Consider the following 27,379-nt stretch of genomic DNA (forward strand, 5'->3'; position numbering starts at 1 on the left):
GTAAGTGAATGAATCCATAATAAAAGTTTAAATATTATGTATACAAAATGACGTATGGGCCAAAAATTATTGAAGCGAAGTATATCGAATAATTGTTGAAATTTAAATTATTAGACAAGTCAAAACTTCATGTCAATAAAAAAAAAATTGTAGCTAATGGATGGGTTCACTTTAAAGCATTAAGTTTAAGAATGCAAAATTAAAGAAGAAATTGGTCGAAGCACATTTCTACAAGAAACATTTGGTATTATTTGTTTATATTAAATGGTTTTTAAGTGCGAAAAATTCTTTGTATAATTATAAAGATAATATTCTGGTATAAACTTGACTGATAAAAAAGGCATTTACTGCGTACATAAATGTAAGTGTAAAGAGAAAAAAATGCACTTCATTTTCTTTATATTGAAAGATCACAATTATAGTCTAAGATTAATAAAATATACTTAAAAACGAGATTTGCCATAGCCCTTATAAATTTATCTAAGAAAATTTACACGCATCGTTATTCCAACAAAAATTATTTTGACACTTTTTTTTTGAATTTTATTTTGGTATAAATTTATTTTTAAACGAACTGTTATGTAAATCATTCGAGGATATGATTATTTTTTGGATATGGTATTTTTTTTTAAAGAATCAAAATAAAAGTTGAAATCAAATTGTAAAAAAGTTTAACCCTCTAATCAAAATGAGCTTGAATATCCGTATATTTAACATTTATTTAAATGGTTATAACGACTGATATATTTATCAAAAAGTAAAAATTTTCAGCTAAGTATAGAAAATGTTTTGGTTTCTCCATTCTTAAATTGTACTCACAATACCTCTTTTTATAATAATTTATTTTTATATTTGCACTTTTTTCTGTAATTGATAAGGATATAAAATCTTGCCAGTGTAGTCTACATTTTTTTGCAAGTTTCAGAAGAAAAGTTATTTTAGTATAAGCGACTCATTATAGATAAGCCTTTACTTCATTTCTTGTAAATTTTTTTAAATAAAACTTAAATAGCTTTCAATGCACTTCAATTACAAGAGCTTTATTTTCTCAACAAGTGAATTTGTTGAGAAAATATAACTAGAACTCTTAAGAATTTATTTAGTGAAGAATGTTTATTCGTGTTTCTTTCAGGTTTTGAATTCTTTTTATATTCTTAAGTTTTATAGATTTATAGGCATAAGACTAAAAACTAAACTTTTATAGTCTTTTTTCATATTCGCTTTTTATAGACATAAATGTTTTTATAGTCTTACAGACATTATGTGCATAATGTTTTTTATAGTTACTTACGTGCATAAAATGTTTTTTATAGTTACTTACGTGCATAAAATGTTTTTTATAGTTACTTACGTGCATAAAATGTTTTTTATAGTTACTTACGTGCATAAAATGTTTTTTATAGTTACTTACGTGCATAAAATGTTTTTTATAGTTACTTACGTGCATAAAATGTTTTTTATAGTTACTTACGTGCATAAAATGTTTTTTATAGTTACTTACGTGCATAAAATGTTTTTTATAGTTACTTACGTGCATAAAATGTTTTTTATAGTTACTTACGTGCATAAAATGTTTTTTATAGTTACTTACGTGCATAAAATGTTTTTTATAGTTACTTACGTGCATAAAATGTTTTTTATAGTTACTTACGTGCATAAAATGTTTTTTATAGTTACATACGTGCATAAAATGTTTTTTATAGTTACTTACGTGCATAAAATGTTTTTTATAGATACTTACGTGCATAAAATGTTTTTTATAGATACTTACGTGCATAAAATGTTTTTATATAAATACTTTCGAGCATGAAATGCTTTTTATACAGTTACAAGCATAAAATAAAGTGCCACAAAGATTTTGATCCTTGTAGTGAACTTTGATCAAACAGGATTGATTTACTTTGGGACATTCGGCAACAATCGCGTGTCATGCTTTTTCTCCACCCTTCTGGGAAACACACCCATTCGTTCAATAAAAACAATTTTTTCCCCATAAACAACCATATACAACGCATAGGCAAGAAAACGATGCGCCGAAAGGTCTCGCACACTTGTTGACGATGTGGTCTAATTAATGGACTCATTTTGGCATATGCTTTCCGGTAAAAAGCTACATAAATTCGCGAATCCTTTGTCAAAGAGTAAACAAAGTTTCTGCCTCTGCATTTAGGTCATTCTGACGCAACTGAACGCGCGTGTATTTTTCACATAATCGTTCCACTGCTGTTTTTCCAAACCAAAGAATAGTCAAATCTTTCATTTGTTGCATTTTAACGCAAAGAACATAAAAAGATATTAACTTTTTTATTATTATTATTCAATATGATTTTTAAACTGTGTTATTTTTTAATAAAAATATACTTAAAAAAACAGACTGCCGCTTTGTTGGTATTAAAAGATAGTTATGCTTTTATTTCTTCTTTTAGAATTCTTTTTGATTACCCATCATATGTGTTTGCTGACAAATTGATTTTTGATTCAGAACCCCCCCCCCTTTTTTTTTAAACCCGCTTTCATTGCTTTTCTCTCCTGTTGCGTTTACATCAAAATGCAGTTCTTGTACAAATCTTGCACGTGAAGTCACTCACTTCTTGTACTTGTTCTAGAAGCACGAATTCGTTGTTTTGACATGCAAGTTGTTCACGAAGGTACTTGCAGACAGTTTTGAACCACGTGATAACCGTTCAATATTGTTTTAAACAGTATTCTATAACAGTATAAACTATTCGCATTACCTAAAATATGGTTCCAACTTTATTTTCGGCTCCACCCCTGTCTACGCCGAAAAGAAGTTTTTTCCCCAAGAGTACTATGTAAAATTGTAAATAATTTTTCTACAAAATAATGAATGATTTATGTACAGCTTACGCAAAAATGAACCTCAGTTCAGGTAATGCGAAAATATATACAAATTTTTTAATAATTATATACCGTATTTATAAATTTATATTAGATGCCATTGATTACTACACATTTTTTTCAATTCATGGAATTAACGAGAATCGCTTATATTTTTCGAAGGCAAATAGCGCAAACTCGATTTCACATAAATCACAGCAATGCGATTCAACTTCTTTGAGTGTTAGTGCTTAGCTTATATAGTACAACATTCTATGAAATTCAAGCTACTAAACGTTGTTTTAATGGATTCTTAAAGACAACTCAATAAAATTATCAGCGGAAGTAAATACAGATAAAAAATTAAATAAAACATAAAGACATGCAAAAACATCGATTTTATCACTATGAAAGTATATTTTCAATCAAGTTTAAAACTATTATAAATACTCTGAAGAAACATCCAATTTATGAAATTGAATTTAAATGTTAAAAAACAGGGTACTGCGACGTGCAGTTTGGAAACCGTTGATTTAAGGACTGTCTCCTCCCTGTAGTTAGATATGTTGTGTAAAGTGTTACAATATTTTTCATAGAATAATAGATCTAAGCCCTCTTGTTATCTGTCACTTGTTGCTCCTTAACCTTAATTCAGGAAATGATTTGTTTTTGTCAAAAACCATTTCAGTTTTGCAGCCTTTATCTGATGATATGGTTCACGACTTTGATTACAACTTTACGTTAAAAAAAAAACAATAGGCAAAATAAAATGTAAAGTTAAAAACCAAGGTGGGGATTAAGGTACAAAATTTTCAAAATCAACAAAAAGATGATTATTATACTAAAGGATTACTGTGTGGAGAATAATTTTCTTGCAAAATCAAGCTAGGGAATGTCTTGAAAAAAAATAATCTGTCGAAAACGAAAATCATTATTTTTCTTTATTTCAATTTCAGCGTAATATGTTTGTTTTATTATTTAATTTCAATTCCAATTATTTATTTGTATCATTAAATTTCAAAAGATGATTCCCAATTCTAATGATTCCAACTTCTAATTTTCAAACTAATATTTCTTTTTGAACTTCCATAATTATTGTATAAATCTTAAAATTATTATGTTTTGAAAAATCGTCTGATACTATTTTTATTAATTCCATTTTATATTTTCTCAATCACACTTTTAAAAAGCGTAATATTTCTAGTATTTTTCTGAAAAGTAAAACCATTAATTTTTAAATAATATATTCAATTATCGCGACTTGTATACCTTCAAAAGCACATATTTTGACATCGAAAGCACAATGTTTTAAGCTTCGCTGTGCAACCATGTCCTTTTTTTCAGTAAAACACGTATTGGATTCCAGAATTAAACTGAGGTCGCATTTGTATTGCATCGAGCAAGAAAATATTACACTTAGCATTGAATTTCGAAGAAAAGTTGATTATCCTCCAGTTACTCCAACTAATATTGGTTCTAATATTACTAAAATGTTGTATTCATACTGGTCTTAATGGCGAAACATCTCTCTCATATTTATAATTAGTATATTTCGGAGTATATTTAATATTTTAACTGTAAGAAAAAAATAAATGTAACACAAAAAATTAGTTGAAAAGGGCTACTAAACTCTTGCAGAAATACTCATTGTTTTCCATTTTATAAACTTTTTATGGCCTTAATTTACTGATTTTGTGTATTAACAGGGAACAAATAATTGCGATAAAAGGTTGTGTTGTATTATGAATCTGATAATTATAATCACGGTATTATGGTTTTAATAATGGTGTATGTTTGAATTAATTGGACATGATTAAAATCATGTTTTTTGAGCAAACGTAAATTGTTCTTTTCGAAAAAAAAATTTAGCAATTTTTTTTTTCATTCATTGGTTTAACAATTTATTAATAAATCTGAAATGACCATTTATTGCTTAGAAATATATAACCTGCCTTCTTAATCTTACGATTACTTATCACAAGCTATAAAAATAGCAAACTCGTAAGAAGAAATAATTATATTTTATTAATAAAAAACTAGCACTTCAGTTTCGCACGAATTTTTAAAATGAAAATTTTCTTATAAATGATTATTCGTTATGCCAAAATTCGAAAGAGATGAGTGGTTTGTACTCTTGACCTTGAAAAAGAAATTGTTTAATATCTATTTTTACATAACAGAATTTGGCCTAAAAAAACTTGTTTCGTGACCAAGTGGGAAAATGAGTCCTTTGGTTACATTTGCCAGCAAACAAACGTCTTTTTTTAAACCTTCTAATTTTAAATGACCTTACTTTTTTCATTGCCATAAAGTAAAATTCTGCAATTTTTGGAAAACAATTTCACGCCATAGTACCCCTTAAAATTAAGGAAGTTAAAAACGCGATTTACGCATATGTACATAAAACTCGTAGAGCATAATTGCATGTCTAGCAAAATTGTCGCATGTCCAGCAGATTATTTTCAAAAAATAAGTCTGAGATACATCAACTAAATTGACGTCAGAAGTTGCCTGTTATATTTTCCGAATCATAGATTTTGAAGTATTTGTGAATGCTTATAATGTAAAGTAAAAAAAAAAAAAAAAGTCCTTTAAATATCGATTTGTGTTCTTTTATTTCAGTTCTGTATTTTCCTTTTTTTTAAAAAAAATCATAGGTAGCTAAACAATGCCACTTAAACTTAGGCTGTTAACTAAAAAAAAAAAAAAAAAAAAAAAAAAAAAAATTTTTTTACATCGCTTAAAAAAATCCGTTTATTTAACTTCAAATACCAACAACAAACTATGAGTTTGTAGATATAAAGATAGATTTGTAGATATATATATATTTGCTTTCTGTGCAAATATATAATATTTGCACAGAAAGCATTAAAACGCAAGTAATAATTTTAATAAAAATTGGAGATATATAGATTAAAATGTGACGAGTTCGTACAAATTATTTGGTAACTTTTACTCCTGCGAAACATATATTTGTTTTTGGTAAAAGAAAAAAAATGTTCGCAGAAACGTGCATAGATCATAAAGCACTTAAGAGCAAAAACACCACAAGAAGACTTTATTGTTTGTCATTATATCTTTGAGTGATCTTCCAATAATGACAGATAGACCGTTTCACATCTCTTCCATTAGCAATATTACTTTTCACAATCTATTTATACCTCCGTGTACTAATAGAGAAGTACAACGTAGTACTAATTTTTGCGAAGAAATATTGGCAATTATCGAAAGAATGATAAAAGCTAAGTGAGCTAATTTTGGCATACTTCTTATCAAAGTTACTGAAGACATGGAATCGAAATTCATGTTGACTACACTCAAAATGCCAATGAAGCTCGTTCATCACTTCTTGTGTGTTGCTATTAAACAAGCCAGTGGTGGATATCCAGCTTGGCTGAAAGGGAGTTGCAAGGTGAACGCTAGCACTTTATTTTTAATTTTCAAATAATTAAATTTAGGAAAATTACAAATTTTATATATGATAAAATATTAGGATAATATTAAAACTTTAGCAAGTATAAATGGTCAGGTACCTGCATATTTCATTGCTTTCATTTTTTTAATTAGAATATGTATTAAAGAAACAGAATATTTGCTCCAATAATAATGCGTACAAACATATATTAGAATCGTAGTAGATATATAATAGCAAATACATATTCATCACGTTAATGAATTAAATATTAACCTAAAATCAGTAACATGTTAATGTGCTGAAGTGTGAAATCAAATCGATCTTACAGGGTGTCCCAAAAAAATGTATACACACTTTAAATAATTGTAAATTTGGGGTTTATTATAATTCGAATAATTTTCAACATGTAAAAGATTCTACAAATATCATTCTATTGTCTTGTTATCGCATGTTCTCAAACTGATGTCCGTTCTGCTCCAGACACTGCTGACAACGCGAAGCGATGGAATAGCACACATGATGGAACAATTCCCTTGGGATATTCGTACATTCATGTTCAATGGTTGCCCTCAATTGAACAACTGTTGCAGGTTTATGGACGTCCTGAACAGTTCCATCAGCTTCAAACTTATCTCTAATTCGAGTGATGGTAACTCGTGTAGGTGGTTCTTTGTTAAACTCCCTCTTAAATTGTCTTTGCACTTCTACTGCATTTTCATACTTCCAGTAGCATTTTAGAACAAATTTCCTTTCTTCAAATTCAAGTCTGTCTGTCATCACTCGGTTCAAGGTTCAATGGGTTCAGTTCGTAAATAAAGAAGAAATAACTTAGTTATCAGCTGCTAAAATGTATATACATTTTTTGGGGACACCCTGTAGTATGCAATTTCACAACATCGATTATCTCCCCAGCTGCTATACCACGAAAGAAGAAATAACTTAGTTATCAGCTGCTAAAATGTGTATACATTTTTTTGGGACACCCTGTATTAAAAGACCTCATGATGTGCACTGCATAGAATTAAAAAGATTGAATCACTGACGGCCTATTGTAATGAGTGCCATGCAAAACATGCGAGCATGTGAATTATCTTCCGTGTAATGAATTATCTTTTCATTTTATATTACGTATCAATCATTTCCATATCAGAGTATGTACAAGATAGTTAAAATGTGTCCCTTCTTATTAGAACCCCTTCGCATATAATTGTCCAATTCATGCATTGAATGACTCAATTTTTAATTTTCAATTTGCAATAAAGTGAAGATATCACCTAATTTAAAATGTGAAAAATGACTTAATAAATACTTCAATACCTCAATTGCCTTTATATTATTATAGGAATTAAAATAATAATAAATTGTCCAGATAAGATATGTTACTTGATTGCTAACTTAAGTGAATTCGGAGGTAAAGGAGTATCTGATTACGAAGTGTAGATAACTTCAGACACAAGAAACAAATTCATTTTTACTATAGGTATTGGAGTTGCTGGCAACAAGTATGTCGGATGCAGAGAGCTCCTTGCCAGAATATTAAGTAAAAAAAAGGGATTTACTACATAAAACGTGAACCGGTTAAACCATTTGGGTTGGCAAAAGATCACAGCATGCCAAAACATACTATTGTAACTGCTACACCAAAGTACACGATACCTTATAGAAACCGCAAAAATATTTTCTCAATGAATTCATTTTCTGCTTTAGCATAAGTTCCGGCAAAAATCACTTTCATTTCTATGATAATTACCTGCCGACGTTATACAACAAGCCTTTGGCGATTGTGTGACAAAAGCCTAAAACGCGCATCGTATTTCTTTTCAGCAAAAGTTGTCAAAGGAATATAAATACATAAAAGTGCAGTAACGCAAATCGAATCACTCAAAGTCATATGCAACATGACAATTATAATGACAATAAAAATGCAATATCAATAAGAAACATTTGGAGTTCTTAAAGTAAGTCTTCAATGGACTTTTATGTCATTGTGTGCATCTTATGCTATTGTAAATTTGTATTCCATTAAATCTGTTTTAAATATATCCGTTTTTTTTCCTGCTACTTTAGCAAAAAGTCCCCATTAGTACTTTCCTTTAAATTTCTTTCAAAAGAGTAAAATATCGATTTCTTTTCCAGCCATACTCATTTTCTTCTCGTATATTACGGGGAAAATTGGCCAAGTAATGGTAAAATTAAAAGCGCCGAGTAAAAAAATAAAAAAAACATGAATAAATATTATTATCGATATTTCTATCAACCTACACAAACACAAATATTTTCTCCAATATGTTTTATCACTTTTCCCATTTCTGTGAATCGATGTACATATACCAAGTATATTTTAAAATATATTTAGTAAGTTTAAATTGAGAAAAAGATTTTACAAGAAGTGAGGTTTCTCAACCACTTCCTAAAATGGGTAATGATTTTCAGGCTCGTGTAATGAGTCAAGATTTCACAGAAATTTTATTGTTACAATATACGTTGATGTGACTAATATTCGTACCATGTTCTTTTCTTTATCAAAAAACGTTAGTAAATTAATTTTGATTTAAAAATTTTTTTATTTAATAATACATTTTTTAACCAATTGATTTCAGTATTCAGTTTAAATGTTTCATTATTTGTCCCACTCATTATTCATTTATATCAATTGACGCATCTTATTAAAGAATCATCTCGCATTTATAGTTGATAAGAATCATTAACCAGTTTAATGACGCGTATACTCGTCCTGGAAAACGAGTATATTCGTGACGAGTATACTCGTCATAGAAAAAGTACATTTTGTGTAATGACGAGTTTATTCAATGACAATTATTAATTTATTTAATACTTATTTAAGTATTATATTTATAATTAATTATTTATTATATTTATATATTATATATATTTTTGGCAATTTAGATACGCATTTTCAGAAGAGGTCGAAACAGGTAACTGTTGAAATAAAAATAACAGCAATTATAAACGCATTTTTTATTTAAAAAAAAACAGTTATTTTTTTTAAAACCTGAACTAGTGGCTTGGTTTCGTGGTCAGCATATCTTTTTAGTTGATGGAGAAATCACTTCCTTAGAAATTTTGGATTCTCTTTGTCAAATGACTTCTATATAATCATGATTATCAAACTTTTTTCATTAGTTTTTATAATTTAAAGTGATTTAGTTTTCCCAGAAAATTTAAAATTATTTTATAGCATAAATTCTACATTTCTACTGATACGATATAAAAATTCATTTAAAAAAATTGAAATCGTCAAATTTTTTTATCAATTTTCATTTTGAAATTAATTGAAGACTGTTTCAACATGGACCTTATAACTTCTAGTACTGTACAGATGACATGGACGATATTTGAAGTGGAATCTATCTTTCCATTCATCATTCATGCCACACCAATATGGAAACGCTTATTCCGATAATTCAAGGATTTCGGATTTGAATTCTTGACTCTCATAATGCGATTGAAAGCAAAACAAAAATCCCTTCAATAATGTATTGTGTTTCTAAATTTCATGACATGCATATATTCAATAACAGAACTTTACGCTGCTTTAATTATTAACTCTTTTTCAGACGAATTAAAAACTGTAGCTTTACATTAATATTTTTTCAAATATAAATCACCATACTAGACAAGAACACAAAAAATATCAAAAGACAGGTAACATGTGTTTGACATTCTATGCAATGGTAGTATCAAAAATATATCCTTATCAGTTTAAATAGTTCATTAAAATTATCGAAATCTCGAGCCCGAGTTATTTGGTAAGTTTTTATTTTTAATCTAAAATAAAATTTTGATGCAAGGAACTCAAATGTTTCATGCAACTCGAATCGTTTGGAATATAATGGATGGCGATCAAGAAATTATGTACTTCGAAAACGGCTTTTATGAATGATAAACGAACAAAAGAAGGAAGCTAACAAAATCCCCATTTAATGAATTTAATTATTTTCACTTACGAGGAAGTAACAACCTTTTACGAAATTCACACATAAGCTTAAAAATGGAGAAAAAAAGTTGTCCCACAAGATCGAAAGTGTTGGGGTTATCTGCAAGGGTTAGCTCTCGAAAAGACAGGCAATATATATGCCTCGAAATCTGGAAAAATGGATGAAACCAAAAATTGCCCAACTACACATGCAATCGTCTTAAACAGGTTCTTCTGGAATTATTTGAGTGAAGCTTCTAGAATCAACAGGGATGCCTCGGAGCTCGACATTTAAGATGAAAGGACAATGAAACTTTGTTTATACACTGTTCTTCGGGGTCTTCAGCAATCGACCTACTCGTGGAGTGAATACTAGATTCATGCTTTTACAATGTATAATGCGTTTAGACTCCACAGAGGAAAAATCGGAAGATCGAAAAGCATTTATTAAATATAATTTGTTTTTTCTTAAAATAAAACTGATAGTGAATCGAATGGTGTTAGCCTTAAAACACTGAAATTTTAAGTTTTGCGACTTGCATTTATTTAAGTTAATGATGGTTGAAAGTATGTGTTATTCACTTTTAATTGCTTGTAGGTAGATTGCTATAGGAAAACTACCTATTGCAATGGTTCTCATGACAATACTTCGGGAAAATTTCTTCAGTTCTTCGCCGATCATGGTCCCTAGAACTCAAAATTACCCTTCGTTCAGACGTTTATACATGCACATATGGATTTATATATTATATAAATATATAGTATATATATGGATTTATATATAATATTGTATGCGTATAACTCTTTGCCCATGTTATCTTGTGAACAGTATAGAGTAATTATTTTGTTTGGATTTTAACTGGCTTGGAATATGTTGTTAGAAATATTAAAATCTTGGAAGAACAGTTAAGGGGACGGTGGACTCGATTAGACACATTTGGCAATTGTTCAATTAGGGTTATGAAATATTTTATACATATGTATTAAAATATAAATACTTCAATTTTTTAAAAAACATTTTAAAGCGAAATAGATTTTTAAAAAACTTAAGATATACAATTTAAAAAAATTTCTCAAATACTTCAGGCGTCTTAATTTTTAATTTCTTCTGTTATTTTTTTAATTACCCAATGTAAATTTATTTGGAACACAATTACGTATGATTTGGTAACTCCAATTAAATTCTAATTTTTTAAAAATATTTTTATGCACACTTACTGAGTTTTCAGAGGAATTTTGTGTTTTTCAGAACTAAAATTAACTTTTAACTATCTAAAGACTCGAAAGATAAAATGCATACCCCATTTTCTTTTAATGTTTGACTGAAATCTTTATTATCAATTTCTTTTAATTTCTTCAAAAATTCAAGTCATTAAGATGTATTTTTTTTCCTCTTAAGCCCTCAAATATTTATTTTATTTAACAATACATTTCATAACACTATTTTAGTTTAATATAAATATATATTTTCATAATGAAACGATGAAAATAAAATTGCACGTTTTTGCTCTTTTCAAAACTCACTGTTCCCTGAAATGGGCCATCTAACTCGAAGGAGGAGGAGATGAGGTGGGTACGAATTTCTTATTCCGCTATAACTTTCTTTATACTGAAGATAGAAAAATACTCCAACTAATTAAATTAGCGCCGCATCAAGATGAATAACTTTGATATTTAAAATGTTTCGATAACTGCAATATCTTAGAAGTTAGGCCGAAAAGTGATTTTCAAGCCCTAATTTTGAATGTTTTTAGCATCAACAATTTGTTGCCAGATAGTAATTTAAATGTAAAAGAATATCTTTTGTCTTCCAGCTTTTCATAAGAAATTTTTCTTGCTTATAATGAGAAATTATTAAAAAAGATTCGTGTTAACTCATGACAGTAAAATCAATAAGATTTAATTTATATGTTCATTACATTATCTCATTATTTATAATAAATAGGGCTAAACATACTGTGCTTTGCTAATACATTTAACCTTTGAGTGGAAATGGGTTATTTGAGAATCGATGTGTTTAGTTTTAATGTATACAAATTCATGATTTCATTTTGATCCGAAAAAAATTATGTAGGATTACGTTTTCAATAGGAAACACTGAAACTCTGTGTTTCTATCTAAACCACAAACCGTAACATTAACTCTTAAAACTTTTATAAAACAGAATTAGTTTTAAGTAAAGTAAATGTAAGAAATGTGGTTCTTTTAAATAATGAAGCAGGCTTTTTTATGTAGGCTATGAAAAGATATCACTTATACATTGTCATTTAAAATTAAAGCTTGGAGTAAGCAGAATGAGCAACAAGTCAAGAATATTCTGACAAAGATATCTGAAACTGTCGCCAACCTAATAAATCTTAATATTTCCTTTAATATACATTTCATGCCAACTTATAAAAATTTCTTCATTAATAATATTATGGGTTTTATCAATATAAATTTCAATACTTATGAATATAACTGCGTAAATTATTTCCGAATTTTTTTTTTTTTTTTTTTTTGCTTTCATTTAATTTTTTACACTAAGTTCAGAAACCAGTTAACCTTTTTTTTTTTTTATCAAGTTCGAAATAGTTCGATATTTTTTGTATGTCTGATTAGGATAACATACAGGAACTAAATTTTAACATAAACGATACCCAATATATTATATTAAGGAATCGGATATAGCAATTGAGTTTGACTTACCTTAACTTCCAAATATTTGTTGATATTCGTATTGTAAAATCTTTCTTATCCTTTCAGTATTATAAATTGGAATTGTTGAGCTTGTAGTGCCAATAGACATCATAATTCAAGATTGTTTTGCCAATATTTGTGTTATTTTTATGTTTCCTACTTCTAAAGTGAAACTCGTTAGAAATCATTACCGTAAAATTATTTTTTATGCGTTTTATGAGATCTGATATAACGAAGACTGATTAAATGCATTAGTATTTTTTGAAAACATTTCCTTATAGATGAAATGTTTTCTGTCTTAACGAATGGTTCTTGATAAAGTCTTTATAACTGATATTTCCGTTGACTCTTTAACCTCGTTAATCAACATGAGAAAAATCACTTTGTTATCAACAAAATTAGTTGTTTTTTTCGATGTATTTTTCATTATATAACTTCCTTATTCGGTGGAAATATACTTTTTTTGAGGTTTTGCTTATACATTCATTAGTTAGCGTGTTTTTTTTTTATATGGATATGAGTTCCTTTTCATTAATATGTGGTCTGCTCATAGGGAACAAATAGGAATGTTGTAATTACGTGGACAGACAGCCTTTCCTGACAAATATGAAAGAACTGAGGGTAGAGACGAAACGAATAAGAATAGTGACCCTCAAACCGGTGAAAATTTCATTTTAATTATACTAAGAGTCATGATCATTTGGCTGTTAAAGTATTTGTCAAACTTTTTGAAAGATTTGGCTTTTTACAAAATGCACCGTCCTTTAGCAATGTGTTTGTCATGCTAGAAACGACTTATTACAAAGAAATATGACGCACTTTGAAAATAATAGGATTTTCAGTTAACTATTTCGATATGTGAAAAGGTTTCATGACAGTTTATTTCCGATGTCAGAGCTTTTTTTAGGACTGAAAGCGCCTCTGTAATTTTAGAAGCATGTAAACACGATAAATAAATAACGCGATGTTTTAAATATATTGGATTTGCTATATGATTTTGTAACTAGAGTTCTGCATCTTATTTTGGTTTCGAGCAGCAGGGGGAAAAGTTCAAAATGAACATTCAGTGCATTCGTTATTGCTTATTAATTGTATCCCTAACTAATAAATCGCCAAATGTTACACGCTTATAGGTTCTTTCGTAACTATTGATCGCCAATGGTATGTTAAGGAAGACATTCGAGACATATTTTGAAAAACGATCAAATATAGTTATTTTTAAATGTTTGTATGAAGGATTTGAAAAAACATCTATAAAACCAAAATATGCCAGCAAAGTGGGGTTTTTTTAATGGAAAAAGTCTTTTTTGCCTAAAAAGAGGTATGCAGCAAATACCTTTTGGTTTAGATTTGCTTAAAATTTTGCAGATTAATAAATATGCTATGTTTCCTGAACAAAAAAAACTAAGCCTTATTTTTATCCATTCTTTAAATTTTGGGCCCTGACTGGTAAAAAACAAAATCTTCAAATTTTTTTTTCACATTGTGAAGCACTAAAACAAATATAAAATATTTCTTAATGAACGGATTATTTATTCTTGATTTTAAAAACGGCAGAACATATTCCGAAATTATTTTATTAAATTTGAACAAAGAATATGCATTAAATTTTAATTTATGAGGTTTTTCGTAAGACAGTTTTATCAAAGATTAGAATGTGAGAAAATATCATCTAAAGATTTAAAATAGCATTAAAACGTGTGAATGCTGGTATAAAAATCGGTGTAACTTTCCAAAAAATAGACTTGGAAACAAAATTCTAACGGTTTTAAAAAGAAACTTCTTCAAACATGAAGAACATTAAATAAAAAAATTCATAAATTCTCAAAAAATTGACTTTTTAATGTAGTCTTCTACTTTAACACTACATTGATTAGAGTACACAAGAAAGTTGAGGGACTAGTTAAATTGAATTTTTCCCTTATACTCATAGGCAATTTACAGTTTTTTAAAACTAAATTAATAGACGATAGTCTTATATAAGGTATTGAATTATTTTAGTTATTCGGAATGGTGGTCGGTGTGAAATTAACATTAAATACACAAAACTATTGCAGAAAAACATAAATTAATTGAATAATGATTATTTGACAAATTGATTGAATAACATAAATTGATAATTAAAAACAAATACATCAGTTACGTCTTTTGAAAGAAAAAAAATGTTTAAAGATCTGTAGCTGCTTTAAAATCTGTATAAAATGCAATTGCCTGAAATGTTTCTCCCAGTACCTAATAATGATTGGGGTAAATTTAATGCTTTCCAGAATTTCACAATGTAGAAAAATTGCTTGTCTTAATTTGATGTATATTTGTCTATATAATTTTTTAAAGATTTCGATATTTTCACGTCTCTTTACTATATTTCCCTTTTCAGATGAAATATTAAAATATTGGGTTCTAGATCTTTCGTGAAATAGGGCCTCTATTTGTAAACCACAAAGAAGGAAGCAGAAAATAATTCCTAGTTTCTCCAATTTTCGTAATTTGGCCAAATAAACTATTTTTCTTATTATTTCAGTTCCTTATTTCGAAATTCCTTACGTAATTGCTCGAATGTTTTCTTGCAATCTAAAGATGAATGGCCAAAGATTTTAAAATATTTATTGTTTCTCAATGTTTCATCTTCTCCTGCAGTAATTATTAAATGATCTTTCAAGAGATTAAAGATTGCAAACAAGGAATAGATTTGATAATATACCAATTTTGTATAGATTTTATTTATTCTTTATTCCATTAATTATCTTTAATTTTTCTTTATTCGTTTATTCCATTAATTTCATTAATTAATTTGTACATTAAACACAGAGGTAGCTAGTTAAATCGAGCATTTCAATGAATGAGTTAAGAGTTAAAGAATCATTAATTCTACTACAAATTTTTTTTAATAAAGATAAAAAAATCTTTGAAATAAAATGTAGAGTAATGGCAATAGACTTAAAAACATAAACGGAAAAACAGGCTGCTTATTTAATGAATTATCTTAAATCTAATTCAATCGGAGTATAAAATAGAAATGGTCTTACAGGGGAAAAAATGAAGGAACAATAAAATTATTCAATAAAACTCGAAAAGTAATAATGGATTCGTGGGCTTTTTTACTTAAGTTTTTATTCAAAGATTTGAATCTTTGCACTCGGAAAAGAAATTCGATGCATAATTATTCACCTAATACAAAGATTTGCCTATTGCTCTTAAAAATAAATATACATCATTGTTTTAAGTCGCATTTCCTTGAAAAATGAATCCACATCTTTTTTACCATTCTATAGGCATTTTTAACAAACACTATTAAATAGTGAAAATGATGCACCGTCTTGAATAATGAATGAGAGGCACCATCCGACTGCAAAGGGTTAATATATTATTTATTAAACTCATTTTATAACTGTAATGTTTAAATTTGTTTTCTTTGATGAACACATTTGTAGTGTAGTTTGCACAGGATAGACATAATGGAAGACCACGTGGCACAAATAAGAAAATGAAATGCATTAAGAAAAAAAAAATTATTTTTCTTAACTTTCTCAGTGCTGTTGATGATGCAACCTTTTTGTGATGGTAGTCTTTGGGTTACTTTTATTCTTTCATTTGGTACGATTGCTCAGTAGCAATGAGATTTCATTGATTCTCATGAGAATCAATGAACTCCAAATTTCAAGGATTGCATACAAATGTCTGAGTAATTATATTAAACTAACAAATTTCCAAGAAAATTAAGAATTTCAAGGAACACGTAAATGCATGTAATAAAATAATGCCCTATTTACCTAATATGTGCACCAAAAATAACATTTTACTGCAACTTTTCACTTTTTCATTTGCCAGTTAAAGGATTAAACGTGCCATACATTTTCATCTTTGAATATTTGAAATCATATTTTAATTTTCTATCGAATGGCAGATAATATATGCCGATAATATCATTTTAAAATTCTGGCTAATTTTTGGCTTAACAAAGATTATATCTCTTGTAATGCATTATTCGAAGAAGGGGATTCGTTATAAAAAAATAACCTTGCCTATTCTATATTTTACCTATAATATATATTTTACTTAAAAATGTAAAATAACTCATTTTAGCTATAAATAAATAGGTGCAATCATTATCTTTAATGCCTTTATAATGCAATAGACAGAACAGAACAGAACGCCGTCTCATACCCCCGTATCCGTGACCATTCTGGTCACTGAACGGTTTGGTAGGCATGTTACGGGAATTTTATTTAATTAACAAAATATTTACAGTAGGAAAACGAAATAAAAATAACTATTTACAAAATTTACAATTATACAAAAAATTATATTATGATGAGACCGTTTACATAATTTTTCAACTTAGAATTATAATTTGTAGTAATTAACTTAGAAATATAATGTAGATTGAGAGATAAAATTTGTAAAAATATACATATAATCTGTGTTCACATTTTTTATGTTATAGTAGATCAAGATGCAGTTTAAAAAAAATCAGATGGAAAATGATTTGAGAAATGGAAATGTAGACAATCTCTGTTTGATTGAAATGTGTGACAGGAGACTGCAGTGCTTGTTTTTCCCCTTAGTCTTTTTTGGTATGAGACTTGATGTTGAGTGCTATGGAGGCGAGAATAGGTCTCTATTTCCACTTATAAATTTAATTATACTGTGGATTTTTTGCCTGGAAAGGAAGTTGCCGGCGACTCTTTTCAGCCATTCCTGTTCATGGCTTGGTGATGGTTTTTTCATATGCCAGGAGATTGTAAGGATGCATTCCGTAGCATAATGAAGTGCGGTGCCTATCCCACCACAACTGCACTGGTCACTCTCAGACAGATTGAACCTTTTGAGGTAGGCAGGAAAAGGGCCGTGTTCTGAGAAGAAAATAATTTCCTCTCTGTTCCAGTTAGTGGGATTAAGGTTGACTGAAGGTAGGATATTAAAAATTTTTCTGCCTGTGACACCATTGCTCCAATATCCTTGCCATTCCTCAAGCATGTCTTTCCGGAGGAGGGCTTTTATATGTGGTTTTGGTATCTTTGTTTGCATATAAAATTGCCCATTTTGCGTTGCGTCCTTTGCCAGTTGATCTGCTTTTTCGTTGCCTATATTGCCCGCATGTGCTTTAACCCATGAAATTTTTATTGTTGGTTTTGAAAGCAGGACACCAAAAATTTCTCTTGCTTTTTGGTTTGTGCTCTTTGGATTTGAAGATGCCATGATACTAGCTCTATTGTCAACATGTATTTTAAAAGTATTATTGTTTGAAAACTGGGATGTATATTTTACTGCTTCATGAAGTGCAGTGAGTTCAGCTTGGAAAACGGTATTGTTCTCATTCAATTTTGCAGACCAGTGGTAGGACCAGGTATCATTGAACAGAACACAAAACGCAGCTCCAACTCCATGTTCTGTTTTTGAGCCATCTGTGAAGATATTGATATTATTTATTTGAGATAAATTTATTCCTTCATCTTCCAATGAAATTTGGTTGGGATTGAGATGCTGTGAAGGGTGAGTAGACCAACCAGATGCTTTCTTCTCTAGATCTTCTGGTTGTATCTCTGTTATATTATGAGGAAGAGGGATTCTTAGGCGATATATTGTCGTTAGTCTGGCTTCAAACTTTAATTGCAGGGGCAGGGGTGGAATGCCGGGAATGGTTTGTAGCGCTGCTGTTGGAGTTGTACGGTAAGCACCTGAAATATAGAGAAGAAATGGTCTCTGAATGGTGGAGAGCTTCCTCTTCATTCTATATGTTGGGTTTAGACACCACGCTGATGAACCATGGGCGAGCTTTCTCTCAACTACTGTCTTGTAAAGAACTCTTTTGTGTTTCTGAGAGATTCCCCATGTGCTTCCAGCGATTCTTTTGAGGTTTTGGTGCATTTTAATGGCCTTTTCTCCTTGTTTTTCTATGTGTTCTAGCCAGTTTAATTGGTCATCAATGTGGACTCCTAGATATTTAATAGATTTATTTCTCTTAATGATGTCTCCATTCCACATGATTCTGGGGCCTCTTGCCATTTTGCTGAATAAAATATGGGTTGTTTTTTCCGTGGAGATGGAAAGCTTATTATTTGAGCACCAGGAGTTAAATTTGGCTATTGCAAGTTCAGTTTCTCTTTCCAGGCTATTTTTTGTGTCCGCTTCGATAACCAGTACAAAATCATCTGCAAAGGCTTGGATGTGTACATTTTCTGGCCAGACCTGCTTGAGAATTTCGTTGGCTATGAGATTCCAGAGAGCGGGACCACTGCATGATCCTTGAGGGCAGCCTTGTTTCTGATCTTTCATGGCCCTACCTTCTGGAGTCATTAGGGTCACTTTCCTGTTTTGGAGAAGACTGTGAAAGAGGCGATTGATGTTTAAAGGACAGGGACTTTCATCCAGACTTTTGAGAATTTCTTTGTGTTGCAAGTTGTCAAAGGCTCCTTTTATATCTATAGAGAGCACTAAGACATGCTTGCCCTCTCTTCTTGCAGCTTGAATTTTGTTTATCAGCTCATGGATGGCTGTGTCTACTGATTTACCTTCCCTAAACCCATGTTGACGCTCGCTGAGGCTATTAGTGGTCTCAAGATGATAAGTTAACCTTTGGGTCATTAATTTCTCTAGCACCTTCCCGATTGTTGGCAGGAGAGAAATGGGTCGATATGAAGATGCCAGTCTCTGATCTTTTCCTTGTTTTTGGAATAAAATAATATTTCCTATTTTCAGGGAATCTGGGAAGCAACTCAATTCTAGGCACTTATTAAAGAGAGTTGGGAAGATATTATGAAAGCGCTTGTGTATAATTTTAAGAAGGAGGTTGTCAATTCCATCAATACCGGGAGCTTTACCTGACGGAAGGTTGTCTATAATCATTGAAATTTCTTGGAAGGAAAATGGAGGGTCAAGTGGCTGCGTTGAAGTGTTTAAATCATAGTTAGTTGAAATAGCAGGAGATGGGAAAATCTGGTCCAAGATGGTTTGCGCTGCTTCCTTCAGACTTCCTTTTGGGTCACTGTTCATCAGGTATGGAATTTGAGATGGGAAAACAGATTTCCAGAAGGCGGCTTTGTAATGCTTTCCATATGGGTTGGATAATGCAATAGACAGCAATTTTTACATTTTAATTATATTATACATTTTAATCTTGTGAGTTTGAGTCACACTAATTTTCAACTAGATGGTGCCTCTAGTTCGGAATCAAAATTTAATTTAAACTTTAATTTATAGTTAAAAATAGGACGTTATTAAAATATTGTTCTGTTACGCATAATAAAAAATTTCAGTTTCCTGGAATTTCAAAAATTGAACAAAAATTCGCTGACTCATTTCTATATTTGTAAAGATAATATAATCAAGCAAAATAAAAAGGCTAAATAAAATGAATTCGTGCTTTGGATCAACACTTTCTCTATACTTTCTAGAGATATTTCAATGAAGGTCAGAAATTTGTACGCTCTAGTAACTATCCATCTATTGTTTTATACTAATTCTAACTATAATTTTGTTATAATAGAATCACAGTAAATGCAAATCCAAGCACTTACCATTCATATTGCTTAAAAGATCGAATGATAAATGCCATGTATTGATTGTAGGAATTATAGATCTAATAAAATTGGAAAGATCTTTCTACAACATTTGTCTTTTAGTCTTTAAGTAATTTTTTTCTGAAGTAAAAAAAAAAAACATTCGTTCTATGACAAATATATTTATTATATAATTATCGAAATTTTAAATACAATGTTATCAATCTGATTAAAATGATAATCAAACCTACTATAACTTAGTCTTAAACGTAAATCAAAAGTCATACATTTTGATAAAGTAAAGATACTGAAAAATTTGTGAATTTATTTTAGTAGGGGAAAAAAACACGAAATAATATTTAGTATTTTTTTTTATATAAAATAAAAACATTTTGTGAAATAAAAACGTACGTTGAAGAATAAAATTCGTTGATTCTTAAATCCTTTGACAAATTTTGAAGCTTATTTTCAATTTTAAATATATACATCATTTTTTGTAGCAGCAAATAAGGCAATTGTATCAGTAATAGCTCCAGATTATTTCTGAAAGGTCACGAAACAACAGAATGTGAAGTTTGAAGAAAAAATAAAAAGGTATAAAAAACTGAGTATAAATAGTTATTGTAATCAAAATAATAAAATGTATGCTTTCAAAGAAATTAAATAAATATGACATAAAATGTATTTGATATCAATCCTTTCTAAAAAAAACACTAAATAATCAAATAAGATTATTTCTGAATTATTTTATGATTAAAGTTACGGAATTAAATTAATAATTATAAAATATCAATTTCCAAAAATAAAGACTGCCAAACATAAAACTTATTTTTATATAAGAGAAAAAGACACACTTCTGCTTCACCAAAAAAAAAGTTCCTTAAACATTATTAGATATTAAAAATGAGATTCGAAATCTGAATAAATAATTCATACCGTTCCATATATTTTGAAATATTCAAGTCAGACTTGGTTTCCGTATAAAAAAAGATTACGAATTGCTAGCTTATTAAATAATATAGACATAATTTGCAATTAATATCCTATAACTTATATCAGTAAAACATGCTCCGAAATATCACTTACTTGCATTGTCCTTTGACAGTTTTCATTCTTGGGTAACAGAACATAAATCCTTGCATGTTTTTCTCATAAAATATTTTGCAATTATGCATTCTTTTATTCTCCAAATTTATAGGCAACGTTTTTTTTCTTTCGGACGAATCTCTGCCAACGATTCAGACAGCGGTATATTAAACAACACTCTTCGGCTACCATCTCAATAAAACTGCAGAGATTTTTTAGTTTGTCAATGACAACCAAAAAGAATCAATATCCGAGTTGCAAGGTGACCTTCGCATATGTAATTTTGGTCATCACCCGTAGGTAATCAGTTTACAAACAAGGATCATACAGCTTACGACACGGTCTAATGCTACAATTTAATCCCTCTCAGTTTTCGCCAAGCGGTCTGTCAATCCAACCCGTTTTCCAGAACTAAATGAAAGTTAAACATGAAAACCCTTCTGTAATTGACCTTCGAAGGTTGACTCGTAAATCAGGGAGAGAGAAAAAAGATACAAAATTTGGGTACAAGGAAATGGTGGCGTTTTTCGTTCGCGTTCTACCTCATGAACTCGCTTAAAAACATACGCTTTATTTCGCGTTTGCAGACTTTAAATTTGAATAATAATGCTAATCATAGTAATCAGTTTTTTCAGACATTTTGTATTTGAAACAGTTTTTATAAGCACCCATGCACTTCAAATGAGATGACGCATGTAGTTTCTTATGTCAACACGTACTCGACAATTTGTATTTTTTATTTCACTTAAATGCTGTAATAAGCCACACTGAATAATGAGATGTTATCGTTCTTAAATATGTCGTTGTTCTCTGTTGTATTTTGTTTTATGGAATGTTACACAATTGTATTGAAATTGAAGTAAATAAGTCAGCATCATGATCTTTTCAGTGAAATGAAATTTTATAATTGCTTCTAGATAATTCTTTCGATATTTTATAACTACACTCTTGAAAGAAACTATTGTATAAGTTAAATGTCAGATATCTGTTTAAATAAATATTAACCGCAATTATTTAAATATCTTGTGAATTGACTAATTATGTGTTACGTCTTATCTAAACGGAAATACGGAAAATGATGTCCTTGATTTAAATAGAGATCGCAATCAGTGACGGATTAAAACGTTTGCGGCTTTATGCAGTGCGTATTAAGAGGTCCATATTTTAATAGTTTGAAGTAATAGATCAATTTATTTTTACATTTCAACAAATTTTTAATTTAACCAATATGACAATGATTTAGGTATTTTTTTATTTAGTTTATTTTGTAAAAGTATCTTATATTTCATTTACTATTATTTTAGGCTTTTTTAAAATTTACTTTATAAAAATATATATTCCATTTATTTATTGCTCCTGAAGGTTTACAAGCATCCATGCTTGTGCATTATACAATTGAACCAGAAATCTGTGTTTTCTAGGATAGCCAACATTAGAATCTGTATATATAATGCAGTTAAATTAATGCAATGAAACACATAAAAACATGAACAATTATAATTTGTAAACTGGTCCTTGATTTATCGCTCTTTATAAAACAATTTACATATTAATAGGTTGAAGTGGATGTTACAACAGAAGACAAGGGAATTTTATTTCATTTGGTTTGCTATGTAAGAAAAATTCTGGAAAATATTTTTAAAATATGAAAGGAAAAGTTTTTTACAACATTGCAGCTTTTCATTCTCTTTAATCAAAGACTGTCTTATAATTAGTAAAATTATGAACTTTTCATAAAATTCTTTACATTGTGACTATGAAATTTATCTAAAATCTATTCAATCAAGAAAATGTAATTATTTTCTCTCTTGAAGATTACAAAAGCAGAACTTATTCTATCAACAGCTTTAAAAGGGAACTTGCTTATTTCTGTAAAAATCATCTTATGATCAGAAAACCATGAGTTAATATTTTGTTACATCTTATGTAACTTTTTTCTTATTTTGTTCATAACAGCAATGCTCCTTTATTTTGCTATGATAAAGATTTCGTTAATTTTATAATTCTTTTGCACAATATATATCAAAGGAAACTTGCTCAAGGTATCCTACTAGGTTTAGAGAAAAAAATGATACATAACAATTTTTATTGTACGAAATAACTAAAACATACTTGAAAAGTCACCATTAGAAGAAAGAAATTCTCTGACTTCCTTTGCATTGAAAACCGTGTTTTCAAAACCTAAAGAAACAAAGTAAGTTAAAAATAATAGAAATATTTAATTTTTATTTCACCTGTATATATAGCTCAAACTACATAAGATGTAACAGACCACAAGAAAGAATTATTTTAATAAATAAAAATTTTATGAGAGTTTGAAGTTCTCGTTAATGATTTTGTTTCAAAATTGTCAATGTTTTGAACTCTAAGTGTCTGTAAAACCTTCTAAATGAAGATGTTTCCAAATTCGCAGACTATCGTATCTTCAAAGGTTTTTGACATGCAAACCAAATTTGATGAAATTTTATTGGATTGATTGAGAGAGAGAAAATCATATTTGAGGTTGTGAAATCACATTTTCCTTAAATCAATCTCGGTGAAATATTCATTCTTCAGAAAATGCGTTTAGATATTGTACTTGTAAATTAGTTCATCAATATGCTCCCGAAACAATATAGTTTACTCGCGTTTTTTAACACAAATGCCAAATATAAACAAACTACGGCTGAATAAGTAGATATTTAATGTAAACATATGAAATATTATTTTGCAGATTTTTATAGTAAAAATAAAATAAATCGCTCATCTTCGGCTAAAAACACCGCTGTTTCCAATTTCATTTTTATTTGTTGTGTATTGAAACTACTGTATCTATAGTTCTATCTCACATTTATTAAAAACAGTATTTTAAATATGTGGAAAAAAGTGTGAAACTTTATTATCAGATCAGAAAAAAAAAATCAATTTTCTGGAAAATTCTTCTTTACAACTTAGTCAGACACCTTAATTGTTGTTTTCTTCCCTTTTTTCTCAAAATATATTTAATTTGCATCTCCAAATGTTTTTCAAAACACTCTCTGTCCGATGCAATTAAACTTTTAAATTTTTATATATCTAAAATAATATCTTGTGTCTATACTGAGTCTAAAATATAATTATATAACTTATTTTATTTTTAGAAAGTTTAAAAATTCTGATTTTTGCAAAAAAAAAAAAAAAAAAAAAAAAATATCTAGAGAAATTTAGAACAGTGAAAAGAATGCATTTAAACTAAACTTGGTAAGTAACAAAAAAAGTTGCGACTTAACATAAAATTTTACCTTAATAAGCATGAGGATTATACAAAAAAAATTAGTATTTATTAAATTGTTTAATTTTTATTTAAACAATTGTAGAATTATTGATAAAAATCATTAAACTGAAATAAAAACTTAAAATTAAGTATTACACTGATACGCAGTTCTTACGTTCTATGTTAAGTTTTAAAGAAATATTTATCATTTCAATATTACGCTTCATTTACTTCTTTATAAACCATAATAATACATCTTGAATATTCTCATTAATTTTTAGTATATTATAAATTGATACTTTCCAAACAACTTGATTAATGATTTTTTCCTTATTTTTAATCGAAACCTGCTGCGTCTTCGTACCTCATCCCAAGTTTTGATCTCTGGTTTAAAGACAAATAATTTAATTCTCTGGAGATCGATTCTGGATACAAATGAATCTTTTGTATTGCGTCGGAATCAAATCCGTCTGTCGTGTTTACGCAATTCTAATCATTTGATCTCTATTCAGAATTGTAGAGTCCGTCTCTTAGAGCCAAAATCGGAGAGTTAATCAGATAGTCAAATCAATCCAAACACCAATTGGATTTCATAATGACTTTTAAATGAATCGAAAGTTAATTGCGTCACTATCAATTTTTATCTGACCTTGTATATTCATTGCCAATTGTGAAAATAAATTAAAATTCAATGTGGAATACTTTATAATATTGTCTTTGACCTTGGTTTTCTTATATAGCACGTGTAACGACATAATTGCCATCGAGTAAATCATGTTCAAAGAAATGGTCAAAAAGGACTCGTAGCGCATTGTTCTTTGAGTTGTGCAATTTATTAGGGTGTCCCATAAATTTCTTTCCTATTTCTAATATGAAATGAATGCGCAATATTTACTGTTTAAGATATTTATTTCGTTATATAAGAACCCCTTTTGCTCTATTACCTTCCATCTCCCATAAAGCCTCATTAGGCATTTTTCCAAAATTATTGTGTTTTGGACAAGAAATAATTCTCGAGGTGCGCTTTTAATTCACTAATGAATTTAAAGCGCTAATGGCGAAGATAATTTTTTAAGGACAGAAAGGAATAGGAATCAGATGGGGGTGAGATCTGGAGAGTATGCAGAATACGATAAAACATCCCAATCAAACTGTAAGAGCTTCTCTCTTACGACTAATGCAATACGTGGTCTCGTGTTGCCACGATGAAAAACAACGCTTCGCCGGTTCATTAATTCTGGCCGTTTTTGTGCTATGGCATCTTTTAATTGATCCAGTTGATGACGGTATTTCGTAGAATTTATTGTTTCACCTTGAGGGGGAAAGCTTGTAGAAAATGACTCCTTTCCGATCCCACTAAATGGATAAAAGAACTTTATTGGGGTGTAGTCTCGGCTTGGGGTGTAGTAGAGCTCTGGTACGACTGAAATCGATGGCATAGATGGCTGATAAGCCTGCATGTTTTCACAGGCAGAGCCAGATAAGGCCATTCATAACGCGATGAGAAAGAAACTTTTGGGACACCCTACATATGCGTCTTAAAAATTCTAGAACTTTTGGAATAATTTTAAAACCATTTCATTTATTTAATTTACAGTGAAGAAGAGATAGTTAAAATATCGGGTAGTTTCAGCAAAATAATCCTTTCAGGGAAGATTATTATAAAATAGCCTGTTTTAGACGGTTATGCATTTCAGGATTTAAAAATTAATTATACTGTAAAAGATTAAAAGAAATGAAACTTAAAGTCAACGTTTCATACTCAATACTCAAACGTCTTAACTACCTCTCCGACTCTGCCCGAACTGAGAATTAGCCATGTCTGGCTTTTGCGCCATTAAAATCCAATCAATCAATCAATCTGGCCGTACTTAGCTTGAATAATGCTTATCGACTCCTAAGTATAACTGTGACTGTAGAAGATTTTACTGTGCAACTGGCCTTTCGTTTATTATTTTTTTAATGCTTCGCTGGCTTTTATTGCCATTTCTAGCATTTAGATGATAACTTGGATATTTTTTTATTATTGCAAATAGAAGGTAGAAGACCTCCAAGATCTATTTTTTAGTTTTTAACAATTCGCTATAAACGATATTGATTTTGTTACCCGATTTTTTATTATACTTTCCTTAATCTTATGAAAATTATTTATTAGACACCTTTGCTAGATATATTATTTTTGTTCCTTTTCATTTAAATCTCTTATGCATAACTTAACGTCCATGATTCCTCCAAGGAGAGCATTTTAAGAGAGCATTAATTGTGGCAAGCAATAAATCCGTTTTATTTTAATAGCCTTATACATACTTTGTTCATTTTATACACGAGTCTAATTCCATGGCATCCTAGTTATTATGATGAATATTATCTAATTCATCTTTCATCAAACTTCCATGGCTCTGTCATTTCACAATTCACACTAATCAGATATTAAATAGAATCCTTCCTTCATTTCCAACAGTGGAAGAAAATGACTCGATTAAATATTTAATGAAACTATGGAAGAATTTAGTATTTAAGAGTAGTAATTAGATCTTATGTTAAAATGTAAAGAAAAATTTCAAAAAGAGATCATTAACACATTTTCGAAATCATTAAACTAACATTATTAAAAAGACATTTTTTTTTTCTAAATATTGATAAGATGTAAAATTATTTTTGTGCAATAATATTTTCTTAAGGTTTTTGTAGAA

General features: G+C 29.2%; 1 protein-coding gene across 1 annotated transcript in view; it reads right to left on the minus strand.

The window, feature by feature from the left end:
- LOC129976658 (G-protein coupled receptor Mth2-like) overlaps positions 1–22,034 on the minus strand; it is a 44,620-nt gene extending 22,586 nt beyond the window's left edge. The window contains exon 1 of the mRNA XM_056090348.1: positions 21,455–22,034. The gene's annotated coding sequence lies outside the window, so the exon portion shown is untranslated. The remainder of the gene's footprint in view (positions 1–21,454) is intronic.
- Between the last annotated feature and the right edge of the window lie 5,345 nt (positions 22,035–27,379).

The sequence above is a fragment of the Argiope bruennichi genome, chromosome 7 (assembly GCF_947563725.1).
Source record: "Argiope bruennichi chromosome 7, qqArgBrue1.1, whole genome shotgun sequence".
NCBI classification, from domain to species: domain Eukaryota; kingdom Metazoa; phylum Arthropoda; class Arachnida; order Araneae; family Araneidae; genus Argiope; species Argiope bruennichi.